General features: G+C 43.8%; 1 protein-coding gene and 1 long non-coding RNA gene across 8 annotated transcripts in view; one reads left to right on the forward strand and one right to left on the reverse strand.

The window, feature by feature from the left end:
- LOC146809185 (uncharacterized) overlaps nt 1-20096 on the reverse strand; it is a 432226-nt gene that overhangs the window by 228528 nt on the left and 183602 nt on the right. The window lies entirely within an intron of this gene.
- The window catches only part of LOC146809187 (uncharacterized), a 171180-nt gene continuing 164479 nt past the window's right edge, over nt 13396-20096 (forward strand). The window contains exon 1 of the long non-coding RNA XR_014966369.1: nt 13396-14344. This is a non-coding gene — a long non-coding RNA (uncharacterized LOC146809187). The remainder of the gene's footprint in view (nt 14345-20096) is intronic.

A 20096-nucleotide genomic window follows, 5' to 3' on the forward strand; every position in this document is an offset into this window, starting at 1 on the left:
TACTCCCCTTCCAGGAGGGGGGAACCAATTTATTTGCATAGCAGTGCTTGAACACCGGATAGAGAATCTTACTCCACAGTACACTATTTTGTTTTAACACTGTGATTGGTAATTCATCGTGGGCCATTGTTCCAGAGGAGCGCTTCTCCCTAATCACCATTTCTATTTCCTTTTCAGATGGTGAATCATACGGTAAAATATCTTCCATTAATACAACCTACTTATTTACCATTGCATTATCAGCATACAGATCCTGAATAAAGCTAACCCATTTGTGCTCCTCTATGGTCACAGAAAGTGATCGTAATCTAGCTCCACCTCCCTCCCCGATGAGAGACCAAAAGGTTTTTACCTGGCCTTTAGAAGCTGCTTCTCTCAATTTAATCCAAATGTTATCCTGCCTCTCTTTTCTTAGCTTAACCTTTACCTGAGTCCTCCTCCCCCTGTTTAATAGTAATATTCTGTGATAACGTTCAGAGGAGTAATTCAAGTATTGTTTCCCAACTAGTTTATTTATTTCGTTATTTAACGGCAAGAGAGGTCTAGGGACTACTTTAGGGCTTTTTTTTAGATTCACCTTCTTTGCAGTTTCTACCACTTGATTCATAAATGTATTAAAACTAACAATTTCTGTTCCATTCCAAGTAGGCAAGTTCACCACGGTGAGCTCTAAAACATTGCCCAGGCCCAATATGGCTTTATTATCCCAATAACATCTTCCTGTTTTCTTAGAGAAACTAACAGACTCACCATTTAAAGCCCATTAATCATGCAAAGATCAATTTAAATCAATAGTAATAGTTAATACTTTATGGTCACTGCAGGAAGAATTAAAGACCTTTAGGTCTTTTAATAAATAGAAAGAAGAACTTCCAACTACCACATAGTCTAAGATAGATTCTCCATTATGTGTTTTACAAGTAAAGGTTGCCGGTGTATCTAAAGGAAATCTTCCATTTACTATAATGCCATCAGCCTTCATCAGTTCATCCATGAGCATTTTCCCTCTCTTATTAGTTCTAATGTTTTGTGGAAAGAACGCTTGAGGGATCTGCATAGATTCTTCTTTTTTTTGGTTTCGGAATCTTTCCAAAGTACAATTGGAGATTTTACTGTTCAGATCCCCTATTAGAACTATATGAGGGGGGAATTCTACATTATTAACTTTTTTAATGTAGGAGAAAACCGCCTGTAAGAGAGCATCATGAGAAGCATCTGGAGGAATATAGGTATTTATCAACAATAGTGGAGGACTTTTTATATTATTATCAAGATTATTCAACATTATTGCCAGAAAAAGATTACTAGGATCTTTATAGTAGTCATAATTCCATGTTATCTTATTAGACAGTAAACAAGCAACCCCTCCCTTTGTGTGTCCCCTCCTGGACGGGGTTGCTTTACAGTCTAAAATAAAATAATCCTTACATAGAAGTTCCTCTGTACACCAGGTTTCCTGAAGACAAATCACATTTGCGTCTAATGCACTTAAATATTGTAACTTTTCTCTACTATTCTTTATTCCTGCAGCATTCCAAGATATTATTTTTACTTCATTGCTAAAAGGATGGCAGTTGTAGATGTTTACTGTTAGGTCTACTCGATAGCACCCCGGGTAGCCAATTCCATTTTGGGCTCTCCTTTAGAATTCCACTTAAAAGAAAGGGGGGGACATGCTTTAAATTTCACTTGTCTACTATTTTTTGTAATACATTGGAGACACTTATACATTAAGCATTGTAGGACTGAGAGCCAAGCCCTGTGGGATACCACATTTTATTTCTCTAAAACAAGAAGTGTAGTGCAGTAAGAACACTGCTTGTTTTTGCGTGCACCTCGACCTCTGGGTATAATGAATGGTCTTGAACTGTTTCTGATGCATGCATATATTGGGTTGCATAATTTAGGTAATAACAGGTGTTATTAATTTTTTTAGGTTCTTGCAGGTTGTGGGTTACATAGTTTGGGGTATAAGAAATGTTTTCACATTTCAGATGTATGCAAGTAGAGGGCAGTAGCAATTCTTCTTTCACTAGAGGAATATTGGCCCTCAGATAACTAGATAATTTATGTTATTTTTCTCTGGCAGCAGCATGGATGGGAGGAGGGAAGTCATCAACCGACATGGATTTTTAGGTATGTCTAGGCAGTGCAACTGCATCCTGACCTTTTAACCTACACCAATATTATTCTACATTTCTTTGTTCCACATAAATAAATATCTATTCTGGTGCTATTTACTGATAATGCTTCACATTACCATACAACATCCCTTTAAAGCTAGACCATTGGTATTGTCAATGCTTGTTTATATTTCTGATCAATGTCAGCCAGAAAATGAAAAAGGGGATCTGCAGTGTTAGTAGAACACAGTGTGCGTGCTCTGGTACATTTTAGATGAACGCGGAGAGCCATTAGATCAGAGACTTTCCCTCAAAATCTCTAGATGTTAAATCTGACTTTCCAGTAACTTTTTGGAACACATTGAACCTTCCATGTCAATAAGCTGAAGACTCAGCTCAATGGCATTGTCCGTTTACTTTCAATTTTTATCACCGAGATTTTCCTATTTTTATTAGATTTGTCTGGTGCTAATTTTAATAAAGCTTCCTAATAGCTCTACAGTTCAATCAAAATAATTCATAAGTAAGTCAGCGATTACTCAGTAATATTTAGGAAACCAAAGAAAGCGAGAAACTTTATAAAAGGGCCGTTATGGAATCAGAGGCGTAGCTAGAGCTTGTGGCGCCCGGGGCTATCCCTCAGATTGCTGCCCCTGGGGGGGGAGGGTGCTGGGGAAAAAGGACTGAGAGACACGTAGTATCGCTGCTAATAGTTACCTTGATCATGCAAGTTACATGCACATACATGACACGATCCAAGGCTACACAGTTTTACACTGGTGACCGGCAGTACAAAGGAGAACACTCAGACTGCCACCCTGCAGGATTTCAGGAAGGGCCTAAAACCATGGTTATTCAATTGAAGTCAATCATCAGCAGCACCACCCCCACCCCCAGCACCTAGATACCCTTACAGGTGATAAGTAGCGCTATGCAAATCCTGTTTGTTTGATTGATTGAGACCCGATTTCCACACATCGTTTGTGCGCTATATTAGATTTATCTGTAAAACTGTATGTCTTTGCAAGTTAAGTGACCCCTTCAATGGAGATTGAGCTGTCTATAAATGACAGTGCGCGAACACGCCATGCTTTAATGATATATGTGCAACATTGTGAGTTCAGTGATGAAGCATTGATGGCAGCGACGCCACTCTGAAAATTGTTTGAGCACCACTGGGTGTTCCCAATCCTGTTTCTGTTGGTTATTACCTTCTCTAACTCAAGGAAATTCTAGTCCCCTTCCCTTATGAATGTGTCACAAGCCCTCTGGACATTATCAAGGCAGGTATTGTCCTGATAATGTGGTAACCAGATATTTTTCTCATTTGCATTTTTAAAGAAAGAGCGCATGTTGTGTGTGTTTTTAGTGTCTCACCAGAGTGGCCAAAATAGAAGCCTGCTGTGGTAGGCCCTTAAAATTTTCAGAGCTCAATACAGTTTTTGACAATTCTATGTTTATTCGTAAATTGTCTGGATTCCTCCTTGCACAATTGTTGGCATGCACAGACCTCTTTCGCGTTTCCTTTTTAAACTGTTTCTTATCCTCCTGTCATTTATAAGACATGATACGTTGGCACGGCATTAATGAGCACCATTTAGCCTTATCTCCTTGATATAATCTTTTACTAGAGTTTAGTAAAGTTATTGTGACACATCGGCTCCTGGGGTTGCAGTAAATTTCATGGAACCTGACAGGAGAATGGAGAGCTGCACGTGATACCTAGTTTGTCTGTCAGATTCGCCAAATTAGTGCCACACTGACACACTCTAGTCTAGCCAGTCGAAAAAATAACTGAATAAAGAGACAAGAAAATATTTGCGCCAAACGGAAATTTTGAAGCAAAAGTGGGTTTTTCTCAACGCAGGCACTAGGGTCATAAAAACAGGCAGCACAGTCCACAGGCATGCATAGGCTCTGAGTGGCAGCATGTCCTGTGTTATTAGTGGTTGAGGTTGTGTTTTTTTTTAATATGCAAGCACGTCCCATGACGCATTACAGTTGGCGCAGAGAAAGAGCACCGTGCCCTGTTAGCCACCGCGCTGCTTTTGCTCACACCCATTCCCAGTGTCTCGAGCTGGAATGCGGCTGCTTTTAAAACTGCGATGTAAACACAAATTTAATCTGGGGTTGCTGATCAATCTGCCACAATGCTTTCAGGTCTCAGTATCTCTCACAGGCGCACAGGTGCATCTCCACAAGCTCGTCAGCTCAAATACTTTAGTTGTAACTCTAAACCTAGAACACAAACCCTAACCACAAACCTGCAGTAAGACCCAATCGAAACACTTGTGTTCATCCAAACCTTAAAACTAACCCGCAATCTAAGCATAATCATACATTTATCTCTAAACCTATTGTTAATCTGTGCAATGCTAATAATTCCAGTCCTCGTCCCACCCCTATCCCATTCATCTAACCATCACCCTCATCCTAGTTGTAACCTAATTCTTTCTAACACTAATATTAACTGTCACTCCAACTCAAACACTAATACCAGCTTTAAGGCAACCCCTATCTCGTGCCCTAACTCGAGAATAGCAGATCTTGTTTCAGTGCAAGATTTGTGCATGATGTGGTGCCTTATGTTAAAAACAAGATCTGCAAACCTTAGTCCATTCTCTGGATGTCACCAGGTAGGTATGTGAAACTGCCTTACTCACTGGCCTATCGAGCCTGGCTTCCCCAACATTATTATTAATCTCAGCAGCAAGGCTTACTGCAAACATGGAAAGGGGAGACCACAGCTCATCAGTTAGAGAATGTCTGAGCTCGCTCCCAGTAGAGAAACACTGCATACTCAGGATGGTGTTCATAACCTTGAAAGCCCTTCATCAACCTATCTAGTATCAACAATTACACGTCACTGGGCAAAACAGAAACCCCAGAAACAAAGAAGCACTGATGCTTGTAGCTCTGAAATTCTACATACAAAAATCGTATGGCCTTATTTAGAGATTTGTGAATGGAATACTCTGCCACACAGTGGCACATATCCTGTGCTCTGTATCTGTGCTCTGTATACAAAGGCTGTAGGCTACAATGCACCTGTAATACATTTGTGTCTGAGTATCCCATCGGTCAAACTCCAAAGTAGGCCCTTACTCCATCTCAATAACAGCGCCCAGAATATGGATTTTTTATTTATCCAATAAAACTCCATATTCATGCATCATAAGACCTAATACTAACACTTACGTTTGTGACATTTAATTGCAGCTCTCTCCAGCACCTGCACCGCCACATATGCAGTGTCATTCTTAAATCAAATATTGTAGCGTTAAGAACAAACTGACGGCTTAACGTTCACTATAAGACAACATGTCTTTGCTAACATGGATTTATATGACTTGGATGCATTTCCCAAAATATGTATCTACAAATTGCAAAATGCTCTGACGTCATCCTGAACATTTCTTTGTAAATATGTATGTTTATTATTTGGAATCATTTCTCACATTTTTTTGTAAAAAATAAATAAATGTAGAGTACTTTAACGTCGTCTGCATGTGGTATACATTTTCAAATAAAGAAATAAAAACGTAGAAATTACCAGCATTCGCAGGGTTCTATACTTTATGGAATGTTCTCCGACACCCCACTGTACAACCGGCGGCCATGTCTACATTTCTGCAGTTTCAGGGCAATGCCTACAATGTTCAGCTCATGGTTTGTGCACAACGAGGGGCGCAGCTGGCACCGGAAGTACAGCTAACAACAGGCCGGACATAAAGGAAGGCAGAGTTAGTCACATATGAACTAGGGAATGGCGGAGTGAAAAAGGTGGGAGTGGCTCACCCCAGCCCCCACCTCCTCGCCAGTCTTCCGCCGTGGTTGGGAAGGCTTTGACTGCGTGCCCTGCCATCTGTCCCTCTTCTCTCTCTGCTGTACTCTCACATAGGATGAAGCCCACTCTCCCTTATGCTGCCGATCCGCAGCCAGTTGCCGGCTCGCTCAGGCCTGGTCCAAGAATACTCCCACCTCACCACCCGCCTACCTTGTTTGTGAAGGAGAGGAACTTGACAGAAAAGTTGTTTGGCCTCTGATTCACCTGGACAACTTGCAGGACTGGGGCAGAGGAGACACGAACACCCCCTCTATCACTGGCAGCATTCCCTCATTGTCAAAGGCGTCAGACCGGCCCCGCTCCTACCGCACACAAAGGGCAGGGCGTCAAAAGAGGCAGCATGCCACCCGGCAGTGCGCGGGAGGTTGGCATTGCCCAGGAGACTGCATGTTCTGACCTCGGTGACCTGGTCGCGCAAGCACCACACCTCACCACTATGCTAGGTGGTGGTGCATGCAGCGTGCGCCAGTGTGTGTGCACTGCAGGCAGCAGTTGCAAGCAGGTGAGCTTGCTTGCACTTTAAACAGGGCCGCGCACGCGGCACTGCAGGCCTTCCAAGTATCACGCATCAGGCGTGACTCTAACGCATTTCAGTGTGGTGTTCCGCATCACCGCACTGAAATTCATTGTCACGCATTTTAATGCCGTCTCTCTGGTGTCCCAGCACTGAAGTACTGGCCACGCCAGACTGCTAACCTGCGCGCATGTGACCTGCGCTAGCTCTGCTGCTCCCCACAGAATTGCTGCCCGGGAGCTGCCACCAGCACAGGCTCAGTTAAGTAACAGTTAATCTTTGGCGCACTCACCACTGCTGCTACAAATGTATCTAGCTGGCTCCAGGCTGCTGCATTGAAACTGATTCGCGCCGGCGCAGCTGCATAGCTGCCAAGGTTTCAGATTGCCATGTGTGACATTTTCATAATTTCAGTGTAATTATGAGTGACCTTTCAACGACTATGAGTGACACTCATGCGAGTAAAACCAAGCATTGAAGACAAAGGAGACATATAGATATCAGAAATGAAACCCATATTGTGTAATATCTATAACAATGATGTGCACAATGTCTAAGGAAACTGTACCAACCAATTACAATATGTTTCATTTGTATGACTTTTCTATGCCCTAACTTTAATAAAAAAGAATAAAATAAAATAATAATTTAAAAAAAGATATGAAACCCATATGAGCATCTGGGTCTGTGCCTAGGCTTCTGTTTTTCCCCCCAAGTATGCTACATGGTTTATGTTTGCTGAACTCTGCTCAAATACTAGTCTTAACATTACCCTGTATGATTAATGTGTAATTTTTCGGTTTGTCTTTAAGCTAGCCTTAGTGCCATTTAGGCCACGCCAATTGGTATTGTCTACAGATGCCATGCTTAATTTGCAACTACATAAAAAACATAAACAAGGAGCTCAAACGTATTCCGACAAGGCTGTCGCTCATGCTGCTGAATGTAGGGGTTTATGAATACCAAGGCTTATACATTTTGATTCTAATTCATGCTTCTTTCTTCAATCACCCTACATTTCCTATCTCCTTATCTCACTCTTGTAGGCTATTTTTCATTCCTGCTATGTCCAGCTGTCACTGTTCCCTTATCTTCCTAAGCCTTCTTCTTGCTCCATTTAAAAAATTCTCTCTTGCAATGGACCAAAATGTGGTGGAAGAAAAATGATTCTCTGAGGCCCCCAAAAATGAATTCCCTCTATACCAACCACCTGCATAAAGTAAGCACTGCATACAGGACATAGAGGTGGAAGGGCTCCTGCACTTACCCTGCCCAGCCCCGCAGCCACTGTCAGTAGCTGCTCGCTGCTGCTGCACAGAGATGAACTACCTAAGTAAAGGAGAGCTGGAGCTCTTGGCTGGCCGAGGGTGAAGTATAGCTCATATATACTCCATGCACTTCCTCCTTATCGCTCTATTCTCCCCTCTTTCTGCCTTACCTCTCATTCTCCCAACACAGAGCACTGTCCCTCCTACACCACCTCCTTATTCCTCGGCCCACCCAGCTCACCTGCCTGCTGTTCCGTCGCCACTGCTGCAACTGATGGCTTTTCCTTAGCCAATAATGGAGGGTGGGCATCTCAGAATAGTGTAAGCATGTTATGTTGTGTACTTATTGCTATACCGTTCCAGGATGGCCATCATGTTGCATAAAGATGTAACGTGATGGCCATCTTGGAAGTTATACTAAATAACATTCCAAGATTACCACCTGCTGCTATTGGCTTTGCCCCATTTCTGCAATCAGTGGCAAAGTCAATTTCGGCAGTGAACAGGAATTGGTAAAGCAATAAAACAAGGTCTATTGCTCAGTTTTGGTACAGTAACATCCCGATATGTAAAAGCTTACAAAAGGACTGTGAGAATAGGCATTATGCTGTTCCCTTCTAGAACGAGGCTCCTAATAGCGAGCTGTAGAACACTACTCCTGAGAAGAAATAAGGAGAAGATGTCCTTAAGTAGAGTACTTTGTTCACTGAAAAAAGGTGTTTCAAAATAAAGTTGGGCATTCGGTCAAAAAAGAATTTGAGTCTCTGCTGAACTTGTTAAACTTAAACTAGACGTTCACCAAAGAGGGAATGTACATACAGATAAACATATGCACTGGACTCCAAGCTGGTTTACTGCGTTAGCAAATTTACTATTCCAAACGTATTGGCAGTGCTCCCAACCTTTCTAACGAATTTTGGGTCTCATGTAAACGTTTTATGTCTGAAAATCCTGCCTGTAATTTAAAAAAGCCGAGTGTGAATGTAAAACGGGCTCAGGCAGCAGACACTCAATGGTCACAGCACTCCGGCAGCCTCAAGCCATTCCCGGGGAGCTTTATGACTGGCACTGGCTGCGGGTAGGTAAGCGCGCGCTGACATCATGCAAGGCTGGCACAGTCTCACTTACTTGGAGGCCGCCCCCATCACTAACTGTACCCAGAGGGAAGACTGACGTGCACATGTGGGGCCCTGCACCACAACAGCTGAAACAAACGTGACTCTATTATTAAAAGAAAAAAATGTTTCCTACCTTACAACTCGAACCAACTGAAAACTTTGGGAAAAGGAGGCCCCTGCACTTCGAAGAATGCCAAGCCGATAGTGTGTGGCAACTCTATGCTACACCACCCTGCTGCCGTGGCTGCCCTGAAGGTGTCGAGGTCAGGGAGGGAGGACAATCAAACTCCCGCCGGCGGCATGGGCAGCTCCTGGGGGCCAGGTCCATTGGCAGGAAATTGAAAAAAAAAAAACACATAACGGTGGTGCCTGCCTCATGCTGACTACAAAAGGTGCAACATTGTCGAGTCTGTTCACGTGACCTGATAGGCGCCAGCGTTCGGATCCCATTCTAGCAAAGGGCGCCAATTTGATACTAAATGCCCAGCTGTGATCCTCGGCGTATAGTGTCCCAGCCAGGCGGCCGCCAAAAGGTGTCAGTAATAGGGAGTGGGTGGGGTGGCAGACCAACTGAGGGCAGGCCCCGCAGGTGTCACTTACTGTCTCGCATACATGCCAACATTTCAGAAGAGCAAAGTGGGAGTTAAAAAAAAAAATCGTGAGAATGGGGCCTTGAATCGGGTTACTGTCATGTATGGGTTTTGGAAGTGTACTGCTGCAGGATCGGACATTTGAAACGCAAACGCACGTTTTTTTCATGCCTTTCAGAAGCATGGAGCACAATGGCAGGTAGAGAGAGGATGATGCAAGTGTTGTGCACTGGCCTGGCACGTTGCTGGCAGTGCATACACCCCCCCCCCGTGTGTGGCAGCCCGGGTTGAAACAGCTTCCCAGGCAACCACACAGCCGCCCCCAGTACTTCACAGGTCTTTAAAAGACCATTTGTATGTTAGTGAGGCTTTGTTGGTTTTTCACCCCTCCTAGAGCCCCTGCATCGCCACTCTTGACTATTGCTGGAAGAATAGGCAAGTTACACAATACCAAGCCCTGTCAGCTGAAACCCGGAGGAATCGGGGTTTTTGCTTGCAGAAATCGGGAGGCGGGAGACTAGCCTTGAAATCGGTAGTCTCCCGTCTGAATCGGGAGGTTGTCTGTTCTCGATCTGGTGACGTCTGGCCTGGGCTGTAGTCTGATTGACTGGTGGCCCGTTGCGGAGGCCTTTATAATTTATTTGGGAACTCGGGACACTGACTGACACTACTGTAAAGTGTCAGACAGTGAGTGTCCCCAACTCCTCAAATAAATTATAACGGGCGCCGCAACGGGCCACCAGTGACCGCCGCTGCCCCCAAAATAGTGCCGCCTGGGGCGGTCCGCCCCCCTCGCCCCCCCTAGCTACGCCACTGTATGGAATCATTCTCTGGTACATGTATGTCTAAAGACTCATACCATCACATGTGCATCAAAGGTATGCCATAAGTAACTCTACCTGTTGGATCATACTCTTGCTTCTTCAGTCTGCTGTTGGGGCACATGACATTCACATAGCTCCGCCCCCCACTGCCCAATGACAGGGATCAGTGATCGTTCAGTCGTCGTATGATTATTTTGGCAAAATTTAAGCATAAAGGACAAGCAGCCCCATGATCCTCCTTCGTAGATTGGAGGCCAATATTTCTGCTTGCCTGTCTGCTCTCCTGTCTGCCTGCCGGAAACAGACCATATTTTTGTGAAAGGATGCACGGATTCTTCAATTCACTGATCTGGGATTGCCATTTGTACTGAGACCCAGATATTGCACAGGCGCGCATGCACAGAATGACGACAGCTGAAGGATGAGCACTTATTTTGTGTGCTCGGTTTTGAGAGGCACAGTGATCTTATCTGTTATTGAGGGCAGGTCTTGTTTTAACACACATAGGCCTGCATTGGCACAAGCAAGCCTGGTCATGGCGCAGTCACATCACAGTGATGACTGGTTTCGTCGCACTCTTTGCTAATTTTGATGCATTGCCATCTCTTTTGACTCCCAGCCAGATTGTTGAAATCCGTGAAGCTGTTCAAACAACTTCTGAGCAAAGCGAATGAGCCAAATCTGCGCCTTGGCTCTGCAGGTCTTTATAGAGACTGCCAGTGTTAGGATTTAGGGCCCCTTTCCTTCAGAATGTTAAAAAATTTGATAACTTGTTTTAGGTTGAGCCTAGAGTCTGCACGCATAAGCTGCCCTGCGGCATGCTGTATTGGACTATGGAATAGAAGCCCTGCCCACTCTCCACCCATATTTGTCATTGGCTTGTGTCATTGTTCTTCATAAAGGCTAGCTTCTGAATAATTAATAGGTGTGTTAGTCCCTCCTTAGTACCGCCTTGTCTTCATTTGTAACCTCCCATGAGGACTTGCCCTATTGCTTCTGTCGTTACACGGTACGTCTTTTTTAGTCTGTAAGCACTCTTTTCTTTAATGAGTTTGTCCTACTGCAGGCACAACATGCTTTCCTGCAACATCCAGCGCGCCATGCGCGCTTTCACTTTCCAAGCAGCAAAGGACAATGGCAGCCGCTTCTTTGAATAGGTCTCGCATTTACAAGAGTTTGAACTATTGGCATTGTGTATGACAAAGCCTTTATGTGTTAATTAGCAAAACAGATAAATAAAAGGCATTGTCATTTGCAATGCCAATAGCTTAAACTCTCATAAATGCGAGACCTATTGCATTGCAAATGCTTGTTTCCTTTACTGCCTCTCACAGTCTATATAAAGTTCTGTGGCCCTGCATGAGAAGAGCGGAGCCATCCTGCAGAAATGAGGCTATGAAGAGAGAGGCCTTTCTGGGCGCTTCAGCATAGCCCAGCCAACAGTTGACAACAATTATAAAAATAAAAGAATTCACACGCAAAAATACACTGAATCATCACACATTAATTTTATCTCTTACATGCATTGTATACCGAGACTATTGACTGCAAGACCTATTGTTAACATTTCTTTAAAATATACAGCGCGTACCTTATAAGTGTTTAGTTATCCAGCACAATATCCTTGGTGCAACAACATCAACTGTTGCATGGTAAACACTTATAAGGTCCCAAAGGCGAGACCTATTGGCTATGCCAATGCTTGTTCTTTCTTAAGTAGTCATGTAAAGCAAATATCAATCTTTCTTTCGTTTTTTCGTTCTTTCTTCCATTGCCTGCCCCTCTTTCTTTTCATTTTTCACTGTCTAAGCTGCTCTGTTCATTTTCCTACTTTTCGCGGGCTAATCTGTTGCTCCTCATCCGACTTTTGAAATAAAGCGCGTTAGCAGGAATCCCATTTACTGCAGCTAAAATAAATGAACGCGGGTGAGATTTCTGGTCGCTCACGCGGGGCCCTTCGGTATGATGTAAGCCTTTAAACAGGGATCTGGCAAACATGAAGCAGGCATCGCTGGCACTCTCACATGTTCTGGGTTGAAAAACTAAAAGCCCAAGTTTGAACCATTTCCGGGGGTGGCACTGGAAAATAGACATCTCACTGAAAGGTAAACACTGTCTCACTAAAACGACATTTTTTTAGGTCTCGCCTAGGCAGCGCTTGCGCTGTCTCGTTGAGACATGCAGTATATACTTTAGTGAGTGGCTGACCGCCTCTTTTTAAATCGTTGGTTTCATTTGTTCTCCAGTGTGCCTTTCAAACCTTCTGCACTTGCTATTGGTTAATAATGTTTTAAGTCCCTCCTTTTGATCTCTTAGCCACGCCTATGGCTATTGGCCCCTTTACTTGTATTAGGAGCGTTGTTTTGGTATGCTCTTTTTGTTGGACTTTTTTTTTTCAAGCACGTGATGTTGATGGAGTTCAGAAGGTTTCAGCTTCTGACAATTGTGTGCCTCACAGGCAGAGACACATATATTTTGCCAGCTGTCGTGATGTTTATAAAGTGTATAAGGTTACAGCCCCTGCTGATCGGGTGTTGTTTTAAAGCCATGTAATTTAGCCACAGAAAGACGAGGGCTCCACATGCGTTTAAACCTGTAAACAGACAATCGTTATCTGAGGCATCCAGCGCGCCTCCCGCCCACCAGCAAGCAGCCCCCAGCTGTTTATGAGAGGCAGGGAGAGGACGTAAATCGTTTGGTGCAGCTGCCAGAGGCAAGTAGACATGGTATTTAGTTCCCCCTGCCACCCGGCACAGGCACGCGCAGGGCATTTTAAACACTGCTAAAGCTGCCTGCCGCCTTTAGCAAGCAGCCCCCCCAAGCCGTGTATAAGTGGCTCTATTCATTACCCTCCCAGACATTAACTTTGTGCTTTTTTTTTTCAGTACAGCCCCACGACGCATCCAGCGCGCCTGCTGCCCACCAGCAAGCAGCTGCAGCCATTTATGATCGGCAGGGAGAGGACGTAAATCGTATGGTACAGCGTGGTATTTAGATGCCCTCTGCCACGCGGCAGGCGCAGGGCATTTTAAGCACTTCTAAAGCCGCCTGCCGCTTACTAGCAAACAGCCCCCAGCGTGTATGAGTGGCTCTTGGTAAGTGCTCTAAGATGGCGCTGTTGTTTTGGAATGCTTATCCTGCAGCTCTGGGCTGCTCGGCAACAACTACCTCCTCAATGCTAGGACAGGACTTCCTTTAGATGTTCAAGTGTCCCGTCCTCGTGGTTAGGTAAATAGAACATTAAATGCTGATGTTCAGTGGCCACCATAGTGTAATAATAACAAACATAGCCATGCGTTGTAACTTCATTCGCTAGTCTGTCGGATTCAAGGTCCGCATTTCTTCGACGCGTCGTTGCTCTCTCTGTTACTTTCAGTAAAACTACTGTAGTAAATAAATGTGGTACCCGTCATCCATTCTTGAAGCTGAAGAAACCTGCAGTGAACAAGACAACCATTCCACTAGAGATGATTCAACTTGAACGCACCGTTCTGTTGTAAAGTGCTTTTCTAAAACACGTTGCATTTAAACAATGCAGTTCACTTAGCTTGGTGTTCAACAGACTGACTGACATGCATGGCTTTAACTATAGGCTAAACACAACTAAACCCGCCTGCCGCTTACTAGCAAGCAGCCCCCAGCCGCGTAAAAGTGGCTCTGTTCATTACACTGCCAGAAATGAACTCGGTTCTTTCTTTCCTGTATGGCCTCACCGACGCATCCAGCGTGCCCGCTGCCCACCAGAAAGCAGCCCCCCGCCCTTTATGAGCGGCAGGCAGAGGGCATACATTGAACTCGGTTCTTTCTTTCCTGTATGGCCTCACCGACGCATCCAGCGCGCCCGCTGCCCACCAGAAAGCAGCCCCAGCCCTTTATGAGCGGCAGGCAGAGGGCATTCATTGTTTGGTGCAGCTGCCCGAGGCAAGTAGGCGCGGTATTTACAAGCCCTCTGCCCTCCGGCACACATTGGGCATTGTAAAACTGCTGAAGAAGAGAACGGGGCAAGAAGCTGGACGGACCCCGGATCAATGATTCCACCACATGAGCTGCCACCATTCCGGTACAGTAGTACAAATATATCTTGTGCATACGGATGTGTTCTGCAGTGACGTTGCCCTTATGCCTCTGATTTTTTTTTAAACAGATTGTTTTTATATTGTTTTCCTTTGATTTAATTATTTGAGTGATGTGTGTGTCTATTACAAACATTTTGCAAAGAAATATGTCGTTTTACGCAACATCCATAAAAATTGGTATTTTTGATGTAAATACTTCCTAACACATACTACGCACTGATGAAATACCTCTGTGCTTTACCGATGACTGTATCAGCATTATGTGCATTTAATCCCACTTCTGCATTTGTTTCCGTGGCATTTAAAACATTACTGTTTTCCCCATGTTCAGTTTCAATCTCGGGCTTCCTATTGGCTCACCGTGTGATCGCTGTGAGCTTATGCTGTCCTCCTGTAACTCGGAACTAGTTTGTTTCAAGGGGAGTCATCTGTAAATAATCCCTTAATAAGACCCAATGATATCACCCTCAAAGCCACCGCACTAAGGGCAGTACAGCCCCTCGACACTCACAATGTTACCAGAGCTTTAGGGGCGCCCTTGTACCTCTCACCTGTTCTCAACACACTAAAGCGCCTAGAGCCTTCGTGTTCTAGCGCGCGCTGTATGCATATATGTTATAGATGCTCTAACATGTTTATGACTCCGCCCCCATCTTTCTTCACGCAGTTGTGACTCTCTGCTGCTTGGGAACACTTTAACCTAGTTCCGGTTTATCGTGCAATGTGGCTCTCTGCTCAAGGCTAAGAAGGCCGCGTCACCTAAGTTGCGCTGCTTCTTTTTCTCTGTTACATATGCATATAGCTTAGTCGTGTAGCCTGCCTGGTGATGCGCGTGTCTGTTATCTTCTGTGTTGCCAACCCATGTGTTTGTATCAATGTTGGTGCCACCAAGCTTCTCTGAGGCCCCTCTTGTGTTACAAGGATGCCATCCAAGGCGTTTGGGCACTTTTGTCGCTTTTTATTCCTTTGTTTCCCTTTGTGGCCAACCTATGTGTCCTACGTACAAATAGGAACACAAACCATTTTATAATTATTTATAAAGGGGTCCTCCACTTAAAGGGGCACAAAGTGCTGCTCCACTGTTTATAGCCATATAGGCCTCCTCCACCCTACAATATCACTAGCGCCTTCTGAGCTTCCCTTACAACTCCTCTTACCTGTTTTAAATGCAGTAAAGCGATCAGTAGCGCCCACCCAGCGCCTTGGGACCCTCGCGGGTATGTACTGCGTTTTACAAATGATTGATTGATAAAGCGCACAGGTTGGAACAGTCTTTGGGTCCGTTCCTGATTTTTCATGCTTTAATCAGTGATCTTGCACCTATACTTATGCCGGGGCCACTATGACTCTCCATAGGCCCCTAGAGCCGCTGCACTAAGGGACGTATCACTCTCCTCCACCCTACAAGAACACCAGAACCTTCGTCGCTTTCTTTACAGAACCTTGGACCTGTTTAACGCACTAAAGCGCCTAGAGCACATAGGTTGTAATGTGCGCTGTATGCACATATTTCATATCTCCTCTCTTTCCCCATGCAGCTGTGATTGTCTGCTGCTCATGGACACTTTGAGCTAGTTCACGTTTTATTCTCCCACATTACTCTGTGCCCAGGGCTAAAAAGGTTGTGTCACCTTAATCGCGTTGGTTCTTTTCATCCATCTAATCTGCGTGTAGCTTTGTACGTTATTGTGCCTGCTGCAAACCAGTGTGTGTCATATTTTTTTGTGTGCATAGGTTTAAACAGTCTTTGGGGTGAACTTCTAATTTCTCCTGCTTTAATGTTTATAATAGCTCTGGTAACAGCCCATATGCAACCTGTGTTGTTACTGGGGGCTTTTTCTCGCGTTCCTGTTAGTTTTCACAGAGCCTTTGAGGAATGCGCTTCCTCGAGATAAGCACAAGTTTTATGGGATCCTTTTGTTCCGCCGTAAACATTCCTCGAGTTCTCTTTAGAAGTGGAGTGGGGGCGGGGGTTTTATCACTCTTCTGTCCCTTGTCTACAAACCTTTTGCAGAGGGTAGCTGCATCTGGTGCTGTGTTACAAATGTTGTGGTCAAAGATTTACTGGTTGCGATAAATCTAGTAGCTGAGTAGGTTTGCGTGCCTGCTGCATATACGTGTGCCTATCATTTAATGTGTAGCCAGCCTATATGTCCTCCGTACAAACAGGACACACACCATTCTATAATTATGTATTTTTTAGCATACCGATGTTCTTGAATTTTTTGCACACACAACCAAACAAAACCTATAGTTGCACTTTCAGCAAACCAGTGTTAAAAAGCTCAATTGTGTCCTTAGTCAGGGATAACATTAACGTTGTCACTGGTGACGTGGCATCACCCCTTATAAACACCCTCTGATGGAGGCCCTCACACCCACGCAGTAGCACCAGTATCATCCTCCTCCACCATACAATGGCACCACAGCTGTCGGGGCTTCCTTTGCGGCACCTCTTGCCTATTCTCAACGCACTAAAGCGCCTAGAGTACCCAGGTTGTACTGTGCGCTCTGTGCACATATTTCATATCTCCTCTCGTTCCTCGCGCAGCTGTGACTTTCTGCTGCTCAGGGAATCTTTAACCTACTTCAGGTTTTATCTTCCAATGTGACTTTATGCCTCGATTAATAAGGCTGCGCCACCTGAGCCGCGCTGCTCTTTTTTTCTGTCAAATATGCATATAGCTCAGTAGGTGATGTGAGTCATTGTTGTGATGTCCCGTCCTTGGTGACCTGTGAGGTGATATGCGGTGCATGAAGCGAGTTATGGATTGGATTATAGTCAATCATAGTTGGCTAAAAAGGCTCCGCCACCTTAGCCGTTGTGCTCCTTTTTATACATCCAAAATGCATATAGATCAGTAGGTTAGCGTGCCTGCTGCATACAGAGGACACTCATTACCTCTTATAAAGACCCTCTAATATCTGCTTTTAAAAGTATACCACTCCTCCACCCTACAATGTCACTAGCGCCTTCTGGGCTTCCCTTACAGCACCTCTTAACTGTTTTAAATGCACCAAAGCGACTACGTTGTAACGCGCGCTGTATCCCTATATTACATATCTCCTGTGACATGTTTATAAGACCGTCCCCCCCCCGCCTTTCCCGGCGCAGCTGTAAGTCTCTGCTGCTTACGGACACTTTAACCTAGTTCAGGTTTTATCCTCCCACTTTATATTGTGCCCAGGGCTACAAAGGCTGCGCCACCTTAGCCGTGTTGCTCTTTTTTATACCTAAAAATGCATATAGCTCAGTAGGTTAGCGTGCCTGCTGCCTACAGATGACACTCATTACCTCTTAGAAAAACAAATGGAGTTCACTTAATAAATGCATAGATAAAACCACTTTCATTGCACGGACTGCAATGCAGCAATGCAATGCAACACGCGCAATGACATTTCTTTAATTTGTTTAGTTTTTCAGTGCACTCTGTTCGGCTTAATGCCAAAGTTTACTACCTCACACTCTGCTCCTCTCCCACCAAGCCCCACCACCCAGCAGCACTTTCACAAGGAGCCACCGCTATAAACTGAATACCTCTTTCATGTTCTTACAAGTTTCAAAACATGTATGCTATACCTTCATCCTGAAAAAGACCTATTTTTTGTATTGTATATAAGTCTAAAATTACAAAGTGCAATAACAGTTATATAAAGTAGCAATAATTACTTAAATATACTGTATTACTTACTTTTTTTATGCTTACAAACGTTTGCCGTGATAATAAAACAATCATTAAACAAAGTAAGTCATCAAATAGATTCTATTACACACTACGTTTACATATCACAAAAAAATACAATAATTATTTATAATATAAAATAAACCAGTAACCTAATCAATATGGCGAGACCGATTGGCATTGCCAATGCTTGTTTATCTTTAGGCAATCTATACGTGTGAGCTCCCTCGAGGGTCAGCCTGCCGGGTGGTTGGCTTAGTTGTGGCTGTCATTGTGGGGACTGTAATAGGGCAAAACGTGGTGTGCAGAATGCCTTTCATCTGCTCTAAATCTTAATTCTAACACCTCCTTAAACCAGGTCTGGGAAAGCATTGCAAGTGGATTGATACTTTCTGTACATTCGTCGTCGAAGAACCCCGAACTTTAGTTTTGTCTTTTCACAATGCGTCTCAGCCACCGTCTCCCCTTTAAGGTGACGTGCATGCAAACACGGGTGTGAGAAGAGAGAGGGCACACACAGGGCTTCACATATGCATAAAAAATGCATGCGTTGTTTTTAATGGCCAACTAAAAGCTAAAAATGAAAAATAACACGTTGCGGAGGGACATGTTCATTCGTGACAACAAAAGCTTGCTATTAATTTATCCTAAACTTGAGAACCGCTGTCCACCGTTTTACATTTCCTATTATTAAGAACCATAGTATTCCTAAAATAAATACAAGAAAACTAGTTAGAAAAGGATGTCCACATTTGACGTTAGCGCCAAGAAGGCCCTGCAAGGTTAAATAATTCACTTAATGAAACACGTAACATGCTAGAAGTACAAATGCGCCCATACTGTATAGATGTCTATATGCGTGTTTTGGATAAAATACACAATTATTCACAAATTGGAACATAAGCTAGCCTTATCTTACTTCATTTGCTCAGCGAATAAATAGATGTGCGTACAAATGTTTGAGCAATGTCACGATTCTTGTCTTATTCTAAATGTTATCAATAAAGTGTATACACAGACGAATATGTACTTTTTCATTATGTGAGCTATATGCAGGTGTTATATATATATATATTCACAAGTACATCAATGTACACATAAACATAAATCTTCATTGGACATTGTATTGTCATACGTGTACACGCGCGGGGAAGTATAATATATATATATATATATATATATGTTTATATCAATGTCTGTGAGTTTTATACACATTCACATGTAAAAGTGTCTGCGTGTACATGCGAATGACTATGCTGGCATGCTTTCAGATACCAGCACATGTATACATACATATATGTGTACATGTTCATGTTACGTGTGGTACATACATAGACATGTATATGGCCATGAACTGATGTCTATGACTTCATTGTCTTTGTCTGAGTCTTTCTCCCCAGAATTATGACTCTCTTCATTGATGTTCTCACACGCACACATGAAAAGAGGGCAGTCGCTTGGGCCCCAGGGTGCTGTGAACTGGACTTCCCAGTGGAAACTGTGTCGGATTCATATATGAAAAGATACGAGATGTGAATGTCTTTTTAACATTGTTTGTTTGCAGTCAAATGATGAGTGAACAGTAAGAAGTACGTATGTCTCAAAAGCATTTTGGAACGTGATATATTGGGTGCTTGCTTTTGTGTCTTTGTGTGTGAATGTGTCTGTGTTGTTTTGCGTATCGGTTTTCGTGAGAGGGTTAATGTGCCAATGCGTGTGTATTTCTGTCTGTGTTTTGTGAATATGGCTGTCAGTGCCTGTTAGTTGTTTATCATGGATGCGCAAGTGTGAGTGTAAGTGCCTGTTTGCAAATCTGTTGCAAAGTTTGTGTGTTTTTATTCTTGCATGTATGCTTGTGTGTGATCTATATGTTTGTATGTGTAAACATGTGCCTGTGTGACTGCCAGAGTGTGTATGTTGGTGGGTGTACGTGCCTGTGTAAGCCTGTGTTTATATATGCATCGTGGTCGTGTTTGTGTGAGCGTTTGACGGTGCGTGTGGTAAGTGTACGCCGGTGTGTGTATGTGCCTGTGTTTGTGTATGCATCGTGCAT

Source organism: Triturus cristatus, chromosome 7, assembly GCF_964204655.1.
Source record: "Triturus cristatus chromosome 7, aTriCri1.1, whole genome shotgun sequence".
Classification (NCBI taxonomy): Eukaryota; Metazoa; Chordata; class Amphibia; order Caudata; family Salamandridae; genus Triturus; species Triturus cristatus.